The 21,168-nt window shown below is 30.1% G+C and overlaps 1 pseudogene; it reads left to right on the top strand.

The window, feature by feature from the left end:
• LOC142325679 (dynein heavy chain, cytoplasmic-like) overlaps positions 1 to 21,168 on the top strand; it is a 71,784-nt pseudogene that overhangs the window by 11,162 nt on the left and 39,454 nt on the right.

Here is a 21,168-nt window from a genome sequence, read left to right as displayed (position 1 = left end):
CTGCAGCTGTCTTCAAGGGTCTAATAGCTAAGGTACCGTGGCAAATAGTAGACATAGCAAGCAAATTATGGAATGGAAAGGAAGATATTCCCAACTTGTTAGAAGGAGGCCAGGGTGGATTTCCTCTCGAAGAATAAGAGTGGTGATCAACAGCCTGAATACTGGCCGCTGTGTCATATCAAAAATTGTTTCAGACAAAAGTTTTAGGTAATGTTTAGAGGATCACTTTAAACCAATTCAATACTGTACCTATTAAGAGAGGTATAATTTTTTTTTCCTTCAAAACCCTATTTTTTCCACCCTTTTGGCCAATGGTTGGCGATATCAAAAACCTTTACTTAGATAAGTTTTAGGCTCTTATTCATATTTTACTTAATAAGAAATTCGATATTTTACTTAATAAGAAAGCTATAGCGATATTTTGTTTTTTCAAAAAAGCCCCCCCCCCCCACTACCGAGATTTTGGGTCATTATATTCCATTTATCAATTTGAAAGGGATCGGCGCAAAATTATGGCAGTTATTGTGTCCACAAAAAGTGAATTAAATATATATATGTAAACCTTTGAACTGATGGTGGTTTTAGGATCTCAGGGATGTGAAATGCGAAGATGTGTAAAACTTTTCTGGAAGTTGAATGATGATACCCATTACAATAGGTAGCTTAGCTTTCTTATGAAATCTTCCTAAAAGAAATTGCTAACCCAGTTAGTGTACTGGCCAACAGGATTGTTATGAAAGATGACTGGCATCAGATAAACAAAAATTCAATTTGGTGCAAGTCATAAATACTAAAACGTTAAAAGTACATTTTTATCATTAATACCACATTAGTCCTGCTATAAAGTGTGAGTGATTTTACATTAATTAAATTGGACTATTTGTTTTTTTTTTGAGTGTTCGCATTTTATGGCTTTTTAGAATTTTTATTTTACTTTATTTGTAGGGATGGAGATAAAATGGCACCATCAGTTGAAAAGAAAATGGCTGAATTAGAAATGGGTTTATTACATTTACAACAGAATATTGATATACCTGAAATAACATTACCTGTTCATCCAGCTGTAGCTGCTGTTATAAAACGTGCTGCGGAAGAGGGGCGTAAACCAAAAGTTGCTGATTTTGGAGCAAAAGTCGAGGATTCAACATTTTTAAATACTTTACAGAATGGTGTTAACAGGTGGATTAAGGAAATACAAAAGGTAAGTAACTTAGTGACCTTTTACTTAAAATGAATTTAATAACTTTCTGTTTTGTTTTATTAAAACATTTACACATGAAAATAGTTACTTTAAAAATGAATTACATTTTAAAAATATTCAGCAAACATTGTAAAAGAGCAATGTAGAAACAATAATAATTGCAGTCACTAATATAGTTGTAGCTCACAGTATTCAGAAAAAAGAATCAATAAATAAATTATTAAATATACATTTTATCTTCATTGCTTATTTAAAAAAGATAAAATACGATTTTCGATCAAAATACCCATTTTTTTTTAAAAGATTTCTTAAAATAATTCTCAATTTGGTTTTGATAAAAAAAAAAAAACAGTGGTAAAATTAATGGTATCTGTAATAGATAAGATGGGCACTGAAAAGAGCATTACAAGATGTTTCCTAGATTTATTATAGTTCTTTGATACAGTGAACAGAAATTTTTGATTAAAAGTATAAGATAACAAAAGATAAAATAGTTAGAATTATATCTAGGCAGTAGGAATTTTGAAATTCAGTATTATATAAGAGGGTAAAATGTACATATTGAAATCATTATAGAGGAGCAGAAATTTGGTATCCTACAGAGAAGTTTTATTTACCACCTATCTCTGTGGCAGCATAGTAATATCTGTCTACCTCTCATCTGGAAATACCAGGTTCGAATTGTTGATAGAATTGGTATTTTTCATGTAGAAATTTATTTCTCATAAAAAACTATGGTATCTGTTTTGTTGAATAAGTAAATAAATAAAGTTCTATATTTATTGTTTACAAGTGGTGCCAATAAAAAAATTACCTCCAGTAAAAATAGCAATGAAATAGAAGTGCTGGTTAATGTTATAAACACATTGGTGAAATAATTTTACATTACTAATTTAAAATTAATTAAAATAAAACTAATTATATTATTTTCAATACATTGCAAAATAAAAATAATGAACAAGATAAACATTTTTGGTGGTTAAAAACATGAATTAAAGAATAGAATATTTATCATGAAAAATGTTTGTTTATGTTTTAATTTGTTAAATATACATTTAAACAGTTAAACTTTGGTTCAAACTCAAAAAAGTAATGAAAGAAATTTAGAAAACAAGTCAAGTCTGCGAATTACTTAAACAAAAATATGTTATCAAATGCTATAGTAAATCAGATAAGTCTTAGACAAAACGAAGATAAAAAGATGACTGTGCAGCATAGTAAAATTACTCTTCACGTTATAAATTATTTATGTTATATAATTTCAACCTAAGACAGCAATAACAATCTAACCTTTTAAAACATTTAAAAGAAAATTGTTGAGCATCAAAACAAGTAAAATGTCCATTTTTAGTATCCAAGAAATATTAGAATTTCATTCTAAAATTATCATAGGTAGCATGTACATTAATTAATTATCCAGATTCATGATATAAATTTTACTTCTAAAAAATGTGATTTCCTTCTAGGAAGAAGACGTTGTTAACTAGCTCATCATAGTAACATCAAAAGAAAGATAATAAAATAAGTAATACAGATTAGACTGGCCATTAACATGACTGTATCCAATTAAGTACCTAAGATTCAAGTATAGAATTAAAAAAGTTGAATATCCATTTATAATTTAAGTAAAATAAGATTAAAAACATTTCAAATTCAAAGTTATTTAATAAAGTTGTATCCTGGTGAAACCAAAGCCCGTTATAGTCAACATTACCAGGAATCCGAAAAGGAACTCTGTAGTTTATAAAAATTTACTTTATTACAATTTGAATTACAAATGTATGTGTTTTATTACATGAAAAAACAAAGCCTAAATTTCTTTTGCCTCTTAATCTAACTCAATATGAGCACCATTTACAACCCTGTGGGTGTCAAACTAATAACTAGCTCATTTCATTTTATGACAAGCATGTCTCCCACATGAAGAAAATTTATTAGAAATCGTTTTTACAGCCACTGTTATTCTTTGTAGCATGTTGTTGAGTGACTGGATTTTTTATTTGTATATGATGTCCTTTACATAGTCGCAGAAGAAGAAATCCATTGGCATCAAATCAGGACTTAATGGTGGCAAACAATGGGAGCTTCTTGGCCTGCCCGTTTTTTTGGAAACATTGTTGAGCATAGTTCAATCAGCTTCAAACCTGAAGTTGAGTGTAACTTCAGCATAATGTGGAGGGACTCCATCTTGTTGGAAAATTAGGCACTCCAAATTTTCAGTCTGTAGAAACAAAGTTCCCTAACATGTCTGAATTCTCTATGCCTGTTATAGTATGCTTATGGAAAAAAATGGCCCAAAAATTTTGTTATGGATGATACCACACCAGACATTCTATTTTGGATATTTGTGGATGAATTCCATGGATTTGTGTTGATTTTCTGACCCCCATACTCAACAGTTATGGTGATTCACGATTCCATGAATATGAAATGTTGCTTCATTAGAAAATAAATTGTGCTGCAGGTAGTTTTCATCAGTAGAAATTAAGTCTTAACAGTTTGTTACAAACTGAAATCTTTGTGTCTTATCTTTAGGTTTAATTTCATGGAGTAGCTGCAGTTTGTAAGCAAAGCATGCAGTTTCAGTTACTTATGAACATCATGAATAGTGCATTTAGGAATGTTTATAACTTAATATGAACTGAATGTTTTGAACTTTGTTGGAAAGAAAGTCAAATCTTTTCTATTGTCTTGGCTCTTATTTAGGTCTACTCGGTGAGAGTTCTTTCAGAATGTTCTTCTGGTTTTCAAAACCTGATCACAACACTTATGTACTTTTTTGTCATGTGAAAAATTTCTACAATAAACTTACATTTATTTTCTTTCTATGACAATCTCTGATTTTATTTCTGCAGTATACACATAGTGCTTTCTTTTGTGGCGATGCCATGGTACTGAATAATGGGCTCATAACAGCTTGCCTGTGCAAAAGTGTTGCAGCTGCTATCTGACTGAGAATGTGTGAAATAAAACTTGGTTGTTGTTGGTTCAAGGTATACACATAAAACACTTTGGAATGAGTGCTCAAATTAATCTCTATATTTATTCTTAAAATCATAGAGTTCTTTTTGGACACGTGGTATTTGGTAAAATATGTGATTGCAAGTTGCAATTAATATTTAAAGATATTGTGCTGATGCTTTTCTAATACAATTATTCTTTTAGAACAGTTTTTTATGTTTATTGTTTTTTATTTAGTTGCTTATATTGTTGTTTCTAAGCACAATTCAAGATGTAATGTTTCAAATTGGATATTTCATTATCCTAAAACGCAAAATTTTTAAATATTTTATTTTTTAAACGCAAAATTAAAAAAAAATTTGATTTGCAAAATTCTACTTGATTGAGATATGTGAAGGCCCTTATTTGTGATTTATATAATAAGAAAAAAACTAACAACTCTCAAAAAGCTTAATTTTCTTTCACTAAATTAGAATAAGATTAAAGTTTGCAAAACTACATTTACATGTACATCATTTTTCAACATGGTCCCCTTGCATTTCAATGCACTTGGTCCATCGTTGCACAAGCTTCCTGATGCCCTCATAAAAGAAGGTTTTAGGTTAAGCTGTGAGCCAGGAATGCACTGCTTCTTTTACTGTTTCGTCTGAGGTAAATTGACGGCGTAATGCCTCTTTGAGTGGACCAAACAAGTGGTAGTCAGAAGGGACAAGATCAGGACTATGCAGAGGTTGAGCCAGAACTTCAAAGTTGAGTTTCTGGAGCGTTTCAGCAGTCTGGGCAGCAGTATATGGACGGGCATTGTTGTGTAACAACACAACACCTTTCGACAGCAGTCCTCGGCGTTTACTTCAAATTGCAGGCTTCAGCTTGGGAGTAAGCATCTCACTGTAACGTGCACTTTTTATTTTCGTGCCCCTTTCCTCATAATGTTCCAGTACTGGGCCTTGTGAGTCCCAAAAAATCGTAACAGTTTTCCTGTGGACGGTTGGGTCTTGAACTTTTTTTTGCAGGGCGAATTTGGATGTTTTCATTCCATATTCTGCCGTTTACTCTCCGGCTCGTAATGATGGATCCATGTTTTGTCACCAGTGATGATTCTGTCTAAGAAGATGTCCTGTTCGCTTCCATAGAGATCCAAATGTTTTTGGCAGATGTCCAAGCGTGTTTGTTTATGCAACTGTGTGAGTTGTTTTGGGACCCATCTTGCACAGACATTATGAAACCCAAGTCTGTTGTGGATGATTTTGTAGGCAGAACCATGACTAATTTGCAGACGATGTGCCACTTCATCACTTGTCTGTCTAAAGAAAACCATGTCACGTGCACGCTCAATTCTTCCTTTTGTGGCGGTAAATGGGCGTCTGGCTCCTTCATCGTGCGTAACACTTGTGCGACCATTATTGAATCTTTCAATCTATTCGTAGACACTCTGTTGCGGCAAGACACTGTTCCCATACTGTACCGAAAGTCTTCGATAAATTTCAGTCCCTGATACACCTTCCGACCACAAAAACCAGATCACTGACCGTTGCTCTTTTTTGGTGCAAACAGAAAGCGGAGCAGCCATGGTTAACGGCAGGGCAGTGATAATGGAACTAACCTAGCAGCATCAAACCTGCACAGACATAACAATTAAATCACGCATGTGTCATGTACGAAACACGACAGTACTACCAACATAAACACAAATATAACTAAATTGCAGATAATAATTGACTTACCCTCGTAATGTAATTCTTAATATTGATACAATAGTCTATATTCAAACTTGTCTTATATGCTTGTTATTTTGTTTATGGCACCTAACATAATTATACATATATATTTTAAAGTTTTCAAACAAAAACAGTTAAATTATATGTGTAGCATTATGAGTATTTTTTTCTTATTTTAAAAGATAAAAAGTTTTAATCACTGATCGATTTTAAGTTGTTCTTATTTTGTGTTGTTTAGGTTACAAAACTGGATAGAGATCCTTCTTCAGGTACTGCTTTGCAAGAGATAAGCTTTTGGTTAAATCTGGAACGTGCTTTGTATCGCATTCAGGAAAAGAGAGAAAGTTTGGATGTAGCATTGACACTTGATATATTAAAACATGGCAAACGTTTTCATGCTACTGTTAGTTTTGACACTGATACAGGTAGAGTCAGTTTAAGTATTCAAATTTTATTGATTATTAAAAAAAAATTTTTCTGTGCTATTTAAATCATATTTTGTTAATTGAATATACAGCATGTATCACAAAGCTTTCCCAGGATTTTCATAACCTATTCTATTCATGAGAATAATGGAAAAAGTTTATGTAAAACATACATTCTAAAATGCTTAGTTTGCGAGTTACAGCGAAAGATTTCACTTGGGTTTCACTTACCTCAGTGAAATGAGGACGTACTGAAATTTTTAGGGTGTTAATTAAGGGCAGGAATTACTGATTCTTTTGGTTTTTGATGTGAAGAATGCGGAATAGAATAGGTCCCAGAACCATACCTGCCGTATTTGTTGAGAAATCTGGGGTGAAAACCAATAAATAGGGGTTAAAAACCTGTTTTTTATGTTTAGTGTGCATAACTTTGTTTAATGGGTAATAAACACATAAAACATTTAAACAAAACTTGTGGAAAATTTAATTCTTAGCAGAATGGTGTAAGATTAGTTGAATAAAACCAAACAAATTTAGAAAAAGTCAAATTTTATTCAGAGACAATACACTAGACCATAGTGGGTTATATAAACCAGTTTATAATAAGTGTTCAAAAATGAGTCCTCTATTTTCAACATATTTCTTGGCATGCTTCTTTATTGCTTTTGTTGCTCTTTTTAGTTATTCAGGGCTGTCCTTAAGTTGCTCAACCGCATCCATAATGTGGACAATTAATTCCTCACAAGAATGTATTTTTGTTTTATATACATTGTTTTTCATCCATCCCCAAATGCAAAAATGTAAAGGTGTTAGATCAGGCGATTTTGGTGGCTAGGAATGTGGACATCCATGACTGAACCATTTCTCAGGGAAATGAATATGTAAGTGATTGATTGATCTGATGCTGGTTGAACAAAGCAACGGCATCAAGGAACACCCACATGGTCCGACAATGCGGCTCACGTCACATTGACTTGCTGCTTATTAGTGGCCAGTTTTCTCCTTGACTTTTAAGTTCCAGGATGGCCTGAGTTCTGGCCCCCCCAAGAGCTGGGCAGTCGACAATAATATGTTCGTTTGACTGGACTTCCCCACAAACGCACAGCTCATCAGCTGCCAGGCGGAACTGAAACAAATATTGGTTCAAATTCACGTGGCTGAGTCCACCATTAATTTGTGTGACCTTTCAGATTCTTTATGAGTTTATTATCTAATAATTGATTAAGCGAAGATGTAAGTGAGTGGAAATGGCACAAGAGAAATGGGGAGATATGTCATCTTGCTGGAAGTATAATTTCCTTTTCAATGCAAGAGGAATATCTTCAAGCAGCTTTGGCCATTCTTCTTGAAGAGAGTGCAAGTAGACCTCAGAATTTAAACACCCAGGTAATGTGAACAGTCCAAACAGCTGGTGTGAAGAAGGCTATGCCATTTTACCATTTGCAGAACTCAAATTGAAGCGGATCATTTCCTGGGTGTAGATGAACTGGCTGTTTATGGTTAGGATAAAACTTATGTTTAAGTGTCCTGTAAACCATCGAATGTGAAACTGATATGCTTATAAAGACATCTTGTACTGATTGATGCCTGGACTGTGCTGAACTGCATCGTTGATATTTCATCAATAACAGCATTCTGTTGAACAGAGTGTTCGTAGCTGGTGTGAATACTAGGTAGTGAATCTTTTTTCCAAATATTGTGAAAATTCATGCTAATTGTTTTGCGATCTGGAATTCTGCGATTCGGAAAATATATTTCATATTCTACTGCAGCAGCTATAGCATTACCAATACACTCACCCAAAATGTATACCATATCAACATATTGTTCTGTTGTAAATAAATAAGTATGGCAAACTGATCATGTTCAAACAAAAATTCACAGAAAACCTTCGCTAATTCACAGTATCCAATATACTTACTGTTCCTTAAAAAGTAATTTAAACACTACAGTATTGCGCATTGTTGATAAGTTGATTTTATTTTATTGGCAACTTTGAAATAATAATTTTTCAATTAATTTATTGTATTTCTGTCATTATTAAGAAAATGATTTTCTAAGTAATTTTATTTTATTTTTATTTTACACTTGTGTAATTTCCATTTTTTATTTTTTAACAGTCAATTTTTCTTACAAATTTTTCACATCACCAAAAAAGAATTTGGTTTTTGTTGAGTACTTGTACTTAACATTATTTTTCTGACAACTGTAATAATGTACTGTTTCTAAATAAAATAGAAATTTTTCTAACTTTTCTGTGATTTATTCATCACATCTTATACCATTTTGCTTAGAATTAAATTCTCTAAAAGTATTTAAATGATTTATGTGTTTATTACCCATTTAACAAACATATTGTTCATCAGAAGCGGTTTTTTACCCTAATTTATTGGTTTTTACCCCCAGATTTCTCAAAAACTACTTCAGATATGATTTGGGGACCTATTTTATTGGTTTTTCAGGTCAAAAATCATAAGAAATCATTAATTCTGTCCCTTAATTAATGTCCTAAAAATTTCAATATGAGCTCATTTCACTATTGTAGCTGAAATTCAAGTGAAATCTTTCACTAGCTGTAAATTGAAAATGAAGCATTTTAGGACATTTGTATGAAAGTTTTACATTATTTTCTGTTGTATATGGGTGTTTTAACATGTTTATTGATATGATCACAGTTCTGTGGGTAACATGAATCTTTCGTGCTTTCCTTCCCTGCAGTTCGGCAATCTTGGGAATTATTTTTTTTATTCTAGAAGGTTAGGGAAAGTTTTAAATACATGTCATTACAGTATAGCTTTCAGACTAGTCTATCCTTTATTATAGTGTAGATTTTTTATCTGTATAATTATTTTTATACAAATTTTTGAATTTTACTGAAGAATGTTGATTATTTGAGTATATATATTTTTTTTAATTTCCCAATTTTTTATAATGTGATGGTCGTTTATTTATTAGTATAGGATGCATTTCCCACATTATTTTTATTTTTCAAAAATTTTGTTATGAAATAAACTTTGGAACAACAGAGATATTGTTACAGCTTGGATTTCCATTTATCTGTTATAATATATTATATAATTTGATATCAGATTTTAAAATTAGATCCCTGCCATGAGTAAAATAATAAGGTACTTTGGTGTATCATAACAAGTTTATACGTATTTTAGTTTTGAAATAAAATTAAACTGAAGTGTAATGAAATTAAAATTGGTGATATAAAGTTGAAGGGTTAGAGCAATACCTAAACAGTAATTTCTTTTTTTTCTGGCAAAGTTAAGGAAGTTAAAAAGAAAAAGAAGTAAACATTTTAGGTGTAATATTATTTTATGTTTTAGTAGTAGTAAAATACTGCATTTGTTATGAAAGTAGAAGTAGACATGTTAGGAAAAGATGTAACTGTTCTTTCTTGTGATAGTGATCCTTTCTTTTATTTAGTTGGGTTTTTATGCAAATCCATCTATGGACAGAAATATATTTATACCGATATATATTTATTACCGCTAAAATAATAAGAAATTTATATTATAAAAAAAGTGTTTTTCAATTATGAAAAGTTAAAAAGTTAAAAAGAAGTAAAAAATCTTTTGTTAATTTTTTTAAAGGTTTAAAACAAGCACTTGCAACAGTTAATGATTATAATCCATTGATGAAAGATTTCCCAATAAATGATTTACTGTCGGCTACTGAACTGGACCGCATTCGTACTGCTGAACAGCTAATATTTAATCACTTACGTAAAATACGTAATACGAAGTATCCTATGCAACGTGCATTAAGATTGGTTGAAGCTATATCTCGCGATCTTTCTGCTCAGCTACTAAAGGTAAAAATTATTAAAATATTATATATTTAAGCATTTAGTATTGTGATAAGTTGGAATATTTGCATCAGTATTGGTATTTTATCATTTTAAGAAGTACAGTTTTAAAATTTATATGTTTGATTTTCACTGAGCTTTTTATTTATTTATTTATTTATTTAGATCTGTTTGTGCATGTGAATTTGAGGAAGGAGGTTCAGTCAGAGTCCTGGCTTTACCCGATAAGTATTGGTTGTTAGACAGACCCCTTATAACTTAGGTTGTACAGACTGTAGAGGTTTTAAAATTTTTAACATGGAGGGTTTAGTAGAAGTAGATGTAAACCCACAGAACTGAAAATAATTGGAAAGAAGGGGAAGGAATAAAGAAAGATTACTGTTGGAGAAAATGTAGTTTAGGAAATCTCCACCTGCAAGAAAGCCTAAGTCCTTCTCTAGGCTTAAGCTTTCTTGTCCTATTCACAATCCTTTTTGAGATTAGTGAATTTTTTCCATATGAGAGCTATATATAACTAATCGTTGATTTTACTTTGATTAGTTTAAATATATATGCTGCAGTAGAAATTACTTTTCCTTCAGGAATTAAACAGCTGATCAAGAACAGGTACAGGATTATTAAAGCAACAGCCTTGCCTATCACTGGAATTATGTGGCATATGAAAGTGAACTATAAACTATTCAGTCAGATCTCTACTATCTGACAATGTATCTGACTATTCATACTTAAATATCCAACAAATTCTTATGGACTCAAATTTGCAAAAAGTTCTAAAGGTTTTTGCAAATTTGGGAGAATTTTTTTAGTTTTTCTCAAATTCCCAACATTTTTAGTTTTTTTTTTTTTAATTAATGAAAAATTCTTTAGTTTTTTGTCAACTTTCAGACAAAATCTGTAGTTTTTCACAAATTTTCAAGAAGTTCCTTAGTTTTTCTCAAATTTTCGACCAATTCTTTAGTTTTCCTCAAATTTGCCAGAAATCCTGTAGTTATTCCAAATTTGTGAGAAATTCTGTAGTTTTTCTCAAATTTCTAACAAATTTGTTAGGTTTTTCTCAATGTAAAAAAATTTGGTTTTTTCTAAAATTTTAGAGAAATACTATAGTTTTTCTTGATTTTTCTCAAATTTCTGACAGTTTGTATGATTATTTTCAAATTTCTGCCAAATTCTTAAGTTTTTCAAATTTTTGACAAAATTCTTTATTTTTTTTGTAGTTTTGTAAGAAATTCTATAAATTTTTCTCAAATTTGAGAGAAATTCTTTAGTTTTTCAAGAATTTCGGACAGCTGTTTAGTTTTTTCCCAAATGTGTCTCTGTGGTCAGTAGAACCATGTCATTCAAGAGGTTCCATGATCACGTGTGCAAAGTATTGTGTGAAACTTTTCATGAATGAGGATTTCAACCCTATTCAATTTTGTTTACACTGTGCACGGTTTGGGGATATGATGATATGATGTTGTATACTCTATGCTCAAGGACAAATGATGATGACAAACACCTTACAGAGGATGAATTGCTCTAGAAGTGATCATTCCATAATCACAAATTTTACATGAGGGAAATAATATTTTGTTTCAAATAGTAACATGTAATGAAACATGGTTCCTTCATTATACTCCCAAATCGAAATCTGCAAATATGGACTGGCATAGTTGTGGAAAATATTGCAGTATAAAGGTGAAAATGCATTTATCAGCTAGTAAAGTGTCCTCCCAACTGTCTTCTGGGACTGGAAAGTCGTGTTGCTTGTTGATATCTTCACACATTACACTGTGAATGCTGATGCAAGGGTAAGAATGTTAGGACCAATCACTTGAGATGATTCAAAGACAACTGAACATATTTTGGAAAAATTAATTTTTTTTTTTAATAAAATTTGCTTAGTAGAGAATAAATCAGCTTATATGGTTTGGAATTAAGAATTCAGCTGTAATATTCAAATAAATATTTTTTTTATTTTGGAAAAAATAAACCAAAATTTTTGGATAACTTATAGTGTCACAAAAAACAAAACTTGATGGAAAAAAACAAAATTTATGGTATATGAACTTTTTTCTTGTTTGTGTCATTGTTATCCAATTATTTTTAGAAAATCAGATATAATTATTGCAAATTTTTAATTGGCCATTATTGTATACAGTTGCTTAACATTGGGGCAATGAATATTCTACACTTTTTGACTTTAAAAAACCAACTTGCTTTGAAATGATGTTGAGAATGTCTTCAGAAATTTAACATTTTTTATGTGAAATATCATTTCTTAAATATTATGATGTCAAGATTTGTTTTTAATTGGTTCACTCAAGGTGTATAACAGCTGAGGTTTTCCACTGTACCATCAGGTTAAATATGAATAGTTTGTCATCTAGAACGACATCTAAAATTTCAGTATGCATTTTCTGTATTCTTGCTTTTTGATCAGTCAATAATCTTTGTAACCTAAGTTTCATGAATATGTTGATCAAACTGTTTTAATAGACTATTAGGTGCCTGTTAGTGGTAAGAATATTGTGATTCTTCACCTTTTTATTTTGAAAACCTTTTTATTTTTATTTTAAAAGTCCTAAAATATCTCAAAATTACTATTTTTAGGTTTTTGTTAATTTACATATATTTACTTTTTTTTAGTATACCTTATAAAAATTGATTTTTATTTAAAAAAATCTGTAATGTACTGTTATGAATGAATAAATTGATAAAAATATATGTATGCATTTCTGTTATTGTGATTTTTTTTTTTTACATTTTTTCAGGTATTTGGCACTAGACGTTTAATGCATATTCCATTTGATGAATTTGAAAAGGTTATGACACAGTGCTTCATTGTATTTGCAACATGGGATGATGAATATGATAAATTGCAGGGCCTTCTTAGGTTATTCATTTATTTACTTAAATAAAAATATTAAGGAAGGATTTATGTTTAATTTTAAAACTATATATATATATATATATATATATATATATAATATTTTTTGAATATTCAAATAATTCATTAATATTCAGATTTAATTAGATGAAATTTAATAAACCACCAAAATACAGTAATTAGCTTAGTTAATAATCTCCAATTACCGGTTATTGCGGTATTCCACATCTTCAGTTGGTTTTAAATTGTATATCTGTTATATTAATAAAAAAAAAACACACATATATATATATAGAAATAGAAATAATATATAGTATAAGGTTCTTATTTATAAGTGCTTTATATAAGGTCTCGTATATATTTCAGAAACCCATATGTAGATTTTATTTGAACGTTTGTGCGAGTATGAGAGTCTAAAGCAGACAGATTCATGTTCAACAAAAAAATTGATTGATATAGACTTAAAATTGTAGAAAAATTTTAATAGGTGGTAGAATTATATACAAAAACTTAGTTTGAGAAATGGTATATTTCATCAGAGGATGAAATGGCAAAGATATCTTGAAAAAAAATTTGCTGAAAAGAAGTATTTACTGAAATTAACTATTTACTGAAAAGTAAAATATTAATAGCAATATCTTAACACTCTTAGCGCCACGCCTAAATCAGTAAAACTGACATTTTTTATTTATTTATTTAGACCATTACGTATGCATCAAAATTATACACGTGGCCGTTTTGACATTGGTAAAAATGTATCAGATTGATACACATGGCGCTAAAAGTGCTAAAATTGTTTGGTGTTTTTCATTTATTGTTTCACTTTTTTTTAAATCAATTCTTTTAATAACCATACTGCTCTGTACCAATAGAAATTAATTCATATTTAATAGATCAACCCAAGATATAAAAATCTTGTTTTGATTATAATTTTTAATTTAAATAAAAGTTTTTTTAATTTTTGTATAAGCTTTTAAATTAAAGTTAAATTTATTTATCAAAGTTTTTAATAAAATTTAATTAGTTTAAAAAGTTTTTAATATAAATGAGTAAGTGATATGATATTATGTATTGCAAGTTTGTGATGTTTTTTGAAATATAAATATAATGCAGCTGATGATGCGAATTAAGTTCATGAAAGCATTTCTGCTTATTTAATGAAATAAGGTAAGTCATCCTATTTCAATTATTCTGTACTTGGGTTGATCTATTAAATATAAATTTATATATATAATATATGTAAATCAACTTGATCCATCAAGTACAGAATTAAGAAATATTTTACCGTATTTTTCTACAAGAGTACTTTCACGGGATCCCACATCATCAGTTGTATGTAAAAAAAAACTTTTTGTATAATTACATATTAAACATAAAAAATATTAAAAAGATTGAAATTAAAAATTAAAAGATTAAAATATGGAGTCAATTGGGTAACATGCATGTTGCCAGCCAAATACAATATTGATCAACTGATAAATTTGGACCTCCTTATTTAAAGTTTTTTTAATTTTTATTTATATTTATAATATAGTAAGTCAAGCATTACATTTATTTATACGTTGTATTAATGTAATTATACTGTGTAAAATGTGGTAAGTAATAAACTGTATTAAATTTAACTATTAGTGCTCACTTTTTGGGACAACACCTGCATAGAGAGTATTTTTATTTACATTTAGTTGTTAAGGGTATATCTCTCACCATTCATAAACAATATATTGTAATTTGGTAATAGGGAAATACCTCATATTGTTAAATATTTATAAATTTTACAATATCCTTGTGTATTATGGTCAATAAAACATAGAATATGTGCAGTCAAAAATATGGTTTTTAACCATAAGAGTTCTTACCAAATTTTATAAAATGATAGATACGAAGCTATAAACATTTCATAAGATAAAAAAAGTGGAAATAGTAGAGGAAAGTGAATGCTTAACAATATACCTAATGAAGATTTATCATAATTGTTGGATTTATATGAATTTTTTATACACGAAAAGAAAACATAGTGAAAAAAAATTGAGGACTTTAAAGGCTTAAATCAGTTAATTATGGAAACATCTCAAAAGCCAGCATATATAATTATATTTATGTACAATTGATGTGGCATGTTAATAGTCACAAACATCTTTCTTACAAACATGACATTACTGTCTTATTGATGTACGAATTAATTTTATTCTTGACGACCGACTATTATGAACGTAACAGTTTAATTTAAAAACTATTATTAATTTGAATTTAAATTAACATCTTTTAGAAAATCCCTGAAGATGGAGTAACAGCTCTGAAAGTACTAGGATTTACACTTTTAGATTGTTGGTAAGTGGAAATTTAATTTATTCAATTACATAGTAGAGCTGTTTGGAATGAATTTATTACCAAAGAAATTTTTAAACCGTACAACTTATACAAATGGTAACACATTTTAGAGATGATCTGGCTGAGTTGTTGACAAACTGTTATAGTTTTTTGTTAATGTTTATTGTTACATGTTACATCTGACAACTAATTTTCTATACTGTAAATTTATTAAATATTAAAAGACAGCTTGTTATTCAGGAGATAGGTTTCATGTACCTTTTGAACACAAAAATGGGTGTGAACCGCCAGGCATGAATCCTCACATTTGTGTTTTATAATAGTTTTTGTATTGTTTTAGGGATATTGTTAAGAAGAAACGAGATGAACAAATGAAAATGGTTTGGAGAGTTTCACCATCACATAAAAGATTACAAGTTCGTATGGAACACATGAGAAGGTTTAGACATCAGCATGAACAACTTAGAACAGTTATAGTGCGTGTATTGCGACCCAGTACGACGATGCATGTTATGGTAGGACAGGATGGTATTGCACCTGATGAACTGGCTCGAACACCAGACCCTTTATCATTAGAAGCAGCTGATGCTAGTGCTATTGAAGTATGTATTTTAAATAGATATGTATTCTTAAAAATTTATTCGTAATTTTATTGAGTGTAGATTTGTTGAGAATGGTTTTTTTCCATAACATAGGATGTTTCTAGTCAGTTTCGAAGTTTTAATTTTTATTTCAAGCTTAGTATCCCAATCTGATAGAAAGATAGCGATAATTTTAATCTGTAAGACTTTGCCCTGCTCAGTAATCTTTGTGTTTGGTATACAATCACTGTTGGGTAAAGTTAACAAAAAATAAAAGAACACACAGCTTGTATTTGCCAAAAGAAATTGGACTTTAATTAGAAAGAAAACAAATGAACATAAGTTAAATCCTAACCTTAAAAAATAAAAATAAATTATGAAATTAACATAACTTAATGATACTTAATAAATATCAGCTGAATCAACATATGAACAATGATATTAAATGAGAAAATACATGAATATACATTTTTCAATTATACATTTTGAAAATCTACAATTTAACAACGCCTGAAAACAAGAGAACATAAAACACGTTATTTACAATTATATACTTAGAAAAACGAAACATCAATAAACATAGTATGACTAGAAGACTATTGCATTACTGAAATGTGCTGCAATATTGAAAAATTAGCAATGAAAAAATTTCATTAACTTAGAAATATAAATTACAATAATTCCAGTATAAAAAAGAGTTAATTACAATATAATAACGTTAAAATAAGTAATAATATAGAGTTCATATTAGTAGTAAGCTTTCTTGAAAATATAAAATTACAAAGAAGTCCAAAAACGTAACTTCACATCAGGAGTAATTTTCTTTAGATTAATATAAGAAGTAATATGAATATAGTTCATGAGTAGATAATAATTAATCTCGGCGATTAACAAGTTAAATTAGATTAAATGATAGAGTTAATTGCAATAAACATTTCAAGTAAAGGTAATTTACTTTGAGTAACTGACGTTTGAACACAAACTTTTGATGAACAACACAAAATATAATAATAGTTATCAATAGTAATATATGAAATATATTGCACATAAGTTTTATAATTCTGAAGTAGTGTTTAAATTAAAAGTAGATTTGATAAGAACGATAGTTTGCATTTAATAACCCATAAAATGGGCTACACATGAACAATTATAACATAAACGTTTAATATGAATAATAATGAATAATTTACACTTGCCTGTATCACACACAAATATTAGCAAGAGATGAACTCGTGAAAGCAAGTACATATGAATACATACAGTAATCCTAGGCGTAGTCTGTCTGCAATGGTGTATCAGGAATACATGGGTGAAACGTGGTTTAGAGGTTGAGCAGGATGTGGCGTCTCAGATTTGTAGCAATGAGGTTGGAGAAATTCTGCATCGATAAAATTGTAATAAGCAGCTGGAGAAGATTCGGAGTCGATGGAATTGGCTGGTTTGTAGTAGATGAAGCACTTTCAGCAGAGACGTGAAATACTGGATTTGAAAATGAACTTGTTGAAGAAACGAGGCTAGATGAAAACATAGAAATCTAAGAAATTCACTAAAGCTGACGAGAAGAGCAAGAGAGAATGACCACGACGTTTATAAGTAAGAATACGATGAAAGTAATTATCACAAAGTTTGAGAGAGAAAGTCACAGTCAACTGTACATGGTGAATGTCTGATCTACACTGCCGAAAAGATGGCGTGAATGAAAAGAGGGGAAAACCAAACCTAGGCAGTGGACAGGAGAGAGTGTGTGTAAAAAACAAGAGATGTGTGCATGTATTAGTATGGGAACGAAACAAAAAGGGAGTGTATGAGGGCAGCAATAAATAATACAAGATATGAAACACGCGGTCACTAAGATGACAGAATCGCCCATCAGACTGACGCCAGGTCTCAAACAAATATAAACAAACAGATACAAATATGACAAGTCCAATACGAAACATAGTAATAAATTTACCAAGCTTGCAACAAACAACGAGACCCAACCCTAGCTTTGAATTAATAGGAAATAACGCAACTTTACGCAATGGTGTAAACAATCACTTTATTTATAGAAGTTCCGTACAATATTATCACCATTCTTATTATCACAATATTATCAATATTCTTATTATTGCCTTCATCTCTTAGAACTTTCATTCTTTTTTATTGCTTGGAATAATTTTCTGTACATTGGAACTTTTCTGAATGTGAGAAGTTTGGGTACTGGCTTCAGCCTTGCTGATCAATCAAAATGTAATATTAACATTAAAAAAAAATCTATCCTTGTTACTAGGGTCTGAAGAATTAGAGGAATTCCGGTAGTTAATTGTTTAAGGAGTGCAAAAAATTAACTTGTTGCCAATTTACATTTTTTAAACAGTTGACTACAATGCAATTTTGAGTAAATGTTGGATTTAAAGAAGTAGTCACATTTTTTAAATATAAATTGTAAAATTTTGGGGTAAATTCTGTTCTGTGCTTATTTCACCTTCTATGTTAACTTTTTTGCTCTGAATTAGCAATCTTGCATTTCCTATAATTTTGGTTTCCAGATATAAACGGAAATATCCATTTTGACCATCCCTGAATCCATTTTGGCTAGTTTCGGCGTGATGTCTGTACATATGTTTGTATGTACGTATGTACATGTATATCACACAACTCAAAAACGATTCGCTGTAGGATGTTGAAATTTTGGATTTAGAACTGTTGTAACATCTAGTTATGCGCATCCCCTTTTGATTGCAATCAACTGAACCAAAAGTGTCCAAAAAAGCCCAAAATCTAAACAAAATTGGATTTTGGACTTTTTCTTAATTGCAGTAATAAGCCCTTATTGAGAGCTTTTCAATGATATTAAGTGGTACTTATTATTGGTTCCAGAGTTACAGCTAAATAAAATTTTATAAGGAAATTTTTCCCTTTTTTAACATTTTTTTTTAATGTATTGATTTATTAATAATTATAACCTCTCACTGAAAAAAAAATTATGATGTATAATAATTAAAAAAAAAAAAAACTGAAAAAATATCAGAAGATTTTAATGAAATAAAATTTTATGTACCTTTCATTTAAAAAAAAGTGTATATGTAATTTATAGGTGTTCAAGGAAGTCATGTGTTGTCCACAATAGTTTTTTTTTGAAAGTAAATCTATTTTTTCAAGTTTTAAAGAAGAGTTATGTGAAAGAAAATGGGCAACTGTTATAGTATTTAATTGTTTTAGGAGTAGAAACATGAGAGTAAGTAATATTTATATATATACTTTTTGGAGGGAAAACTAATTTTTTTTTTTAATTTTGCAGGAAGTAAATCTTGCTTATGAGAATGTAAAAGAAGTGGATTGCTTGGATATGTCTCATGAAGGTGCAGAAGCTTGGGAGGCAGCTGTATCACGATATGAAGAATGAATTGACAGTGTTGAAGCTCGTATTACAGCTCATTTACGTGATCAACTTGGTACAGCAAAGAATGCAAATGAAATGTTTAGAATATTTAGCAGATTTAATGCATTGTTTGTTAGACCTCATATTAGAGGTGCTATTCGAGAATATCAGACACAACTTATACAGCGTGTGAAAGATGACATTGAAGCACTTCATGAGAAATTCAAGGTAAATTTATATAAATTATTTGGTCACTTTGTACTTTTGATTTTACACAGTTGTCATAATGCTCTTGAGTGTTTCTTATTTATTATTTTGGTTAAATCCTTTTGTGAAACTGTTATTTTAATGCATTTCTTATTTACTGGCATGTTTTTATCCATCCACATTAAATAATCAGACTGAATTAATTTTCTTAAATTTTTCTGTAGTTTTGATTTCTTTTTATCAGAACCTTTTTCTTGTTTTAATCCTTAAAGTCCTTTATTTAATTTCCTCAAGGTTCAGTCAAGCAGTTTCATCTTAAAATTTGTAACTGAAAAATTTATAACATACATTTTGAGTATTGTATTATTTCTAATGGCACTGACTAATGCACCTTAGCTATTATGAACAAACAGTATCCATTAAATCATAGATTGTAAAATGTATACCAAAATTATTGGGTTACATCTTTTTCTGTTGGCACTTTATGCTGTTTACTCTATATTGTCCTTTTTTAATTGATTGGTCATGTTTTAACATTGAAGAAACTAAAATTTAGTTGGAGAATGAAGAACATCCTGGGATGAGGGATGACAGAGGTTTGCAATGTAGATCGATTTTAGTTTTAGTATATAATGTTTTTTTGCATGATGATGTGGTTGTGTTTTGTTTAAAGATTGCTGATGACTGTACAAAATATAAACAACTAACTCGTGCTGCATTTGAATCTGGAGGATGGCTTAATGAGGATATATTTCAATGATGAAGGCAATGTGACTTACATTGCAGGAAAGTTCTGTATAAGTAATAAAAAAACCCATACACAATAACGCAATCACTGTATTTTATTTATTTTTAACCAATAAATGCTTACTATATTTTTACTTAATTACACGCCCGCATCTGAATATCCTGCTGGTGATTTACTTAAATAAATTGTTTTAACAATTAACAAACCAAGATTTGTTCTGCATACTGTTAAGTTTAGCGGATATATATATACACAGGCAAGTTGACTCATAATGCAATTGTAGTCAGTTGAGATGTGGACCCCCCTAACAGAAGGTTCAGTGCATGCTTTGGTTAGTGGAGTTTCAATCACTTACATGTGTTCAACAGCATGTATGAATGGAGTATCAGTCCTCCTATTCAAGTATCAAGTTTATTCATCAATGGGATGTGACTTAAAGAGGACTGGAAGCTTGGTTTCACAACCTGGAAATCATGAAAATGTTTGTTGGTAACAAGACTGTGGATTGTGAATGCTATGTGTTCACCAACAGTCCTGGAAAGTCAATTAGGTGGCTAGTTATAAACTGCAAAGTGCTCGTTCCACTGTTTACAGCATCATTCATAAGTGGCCCAATTTGCAGGCGTAGTTACAATTCTTTCATCATGTTAAACCAAATAATCCTTGCTTACGTTATCACTTTGCTGCAGAGGTATGCCCCTTTTTGAAAACAATTCTAATTTATGTTGTTATTTAGTGATAAGGAAATATTTTTTACTTGTGGGAAAGTTAACAGATGCAATTGTCAAATTTGTGGTACTGAAAACTCCCATACAGTAATCAAAAATGAAAGGGACACACTGAAATCAATGTCTGGTTTGGACTGCTCATAAATGGTGCTATCGGTCTGTTTTTTTTCTTCATGGAGCCCACAGTAACAGGACGCACGTAGCGTGACATGCTTGAGAAT

This window comes from Lycorma delicatula, chromosome 5 (assembly GCF_047948215.1).
Source record: "Lycorma delicatula isolate Av1 chromosome 5, ASM4794821v1, whole genome shotgun sequence".
Taxonomy (NCBI): domain Eukaryota; kingdom Metazoa; phylum Arthropoda; class Insecta; order Hemiptera; family Fulgoridae; genus Lycorma; species Lycorma delicatula.
The sequence above is the reverse complement of the archived record's forward strand: the minus strand, read 5'-3'. Positions and strand labels throughout refer to the sequence as shown.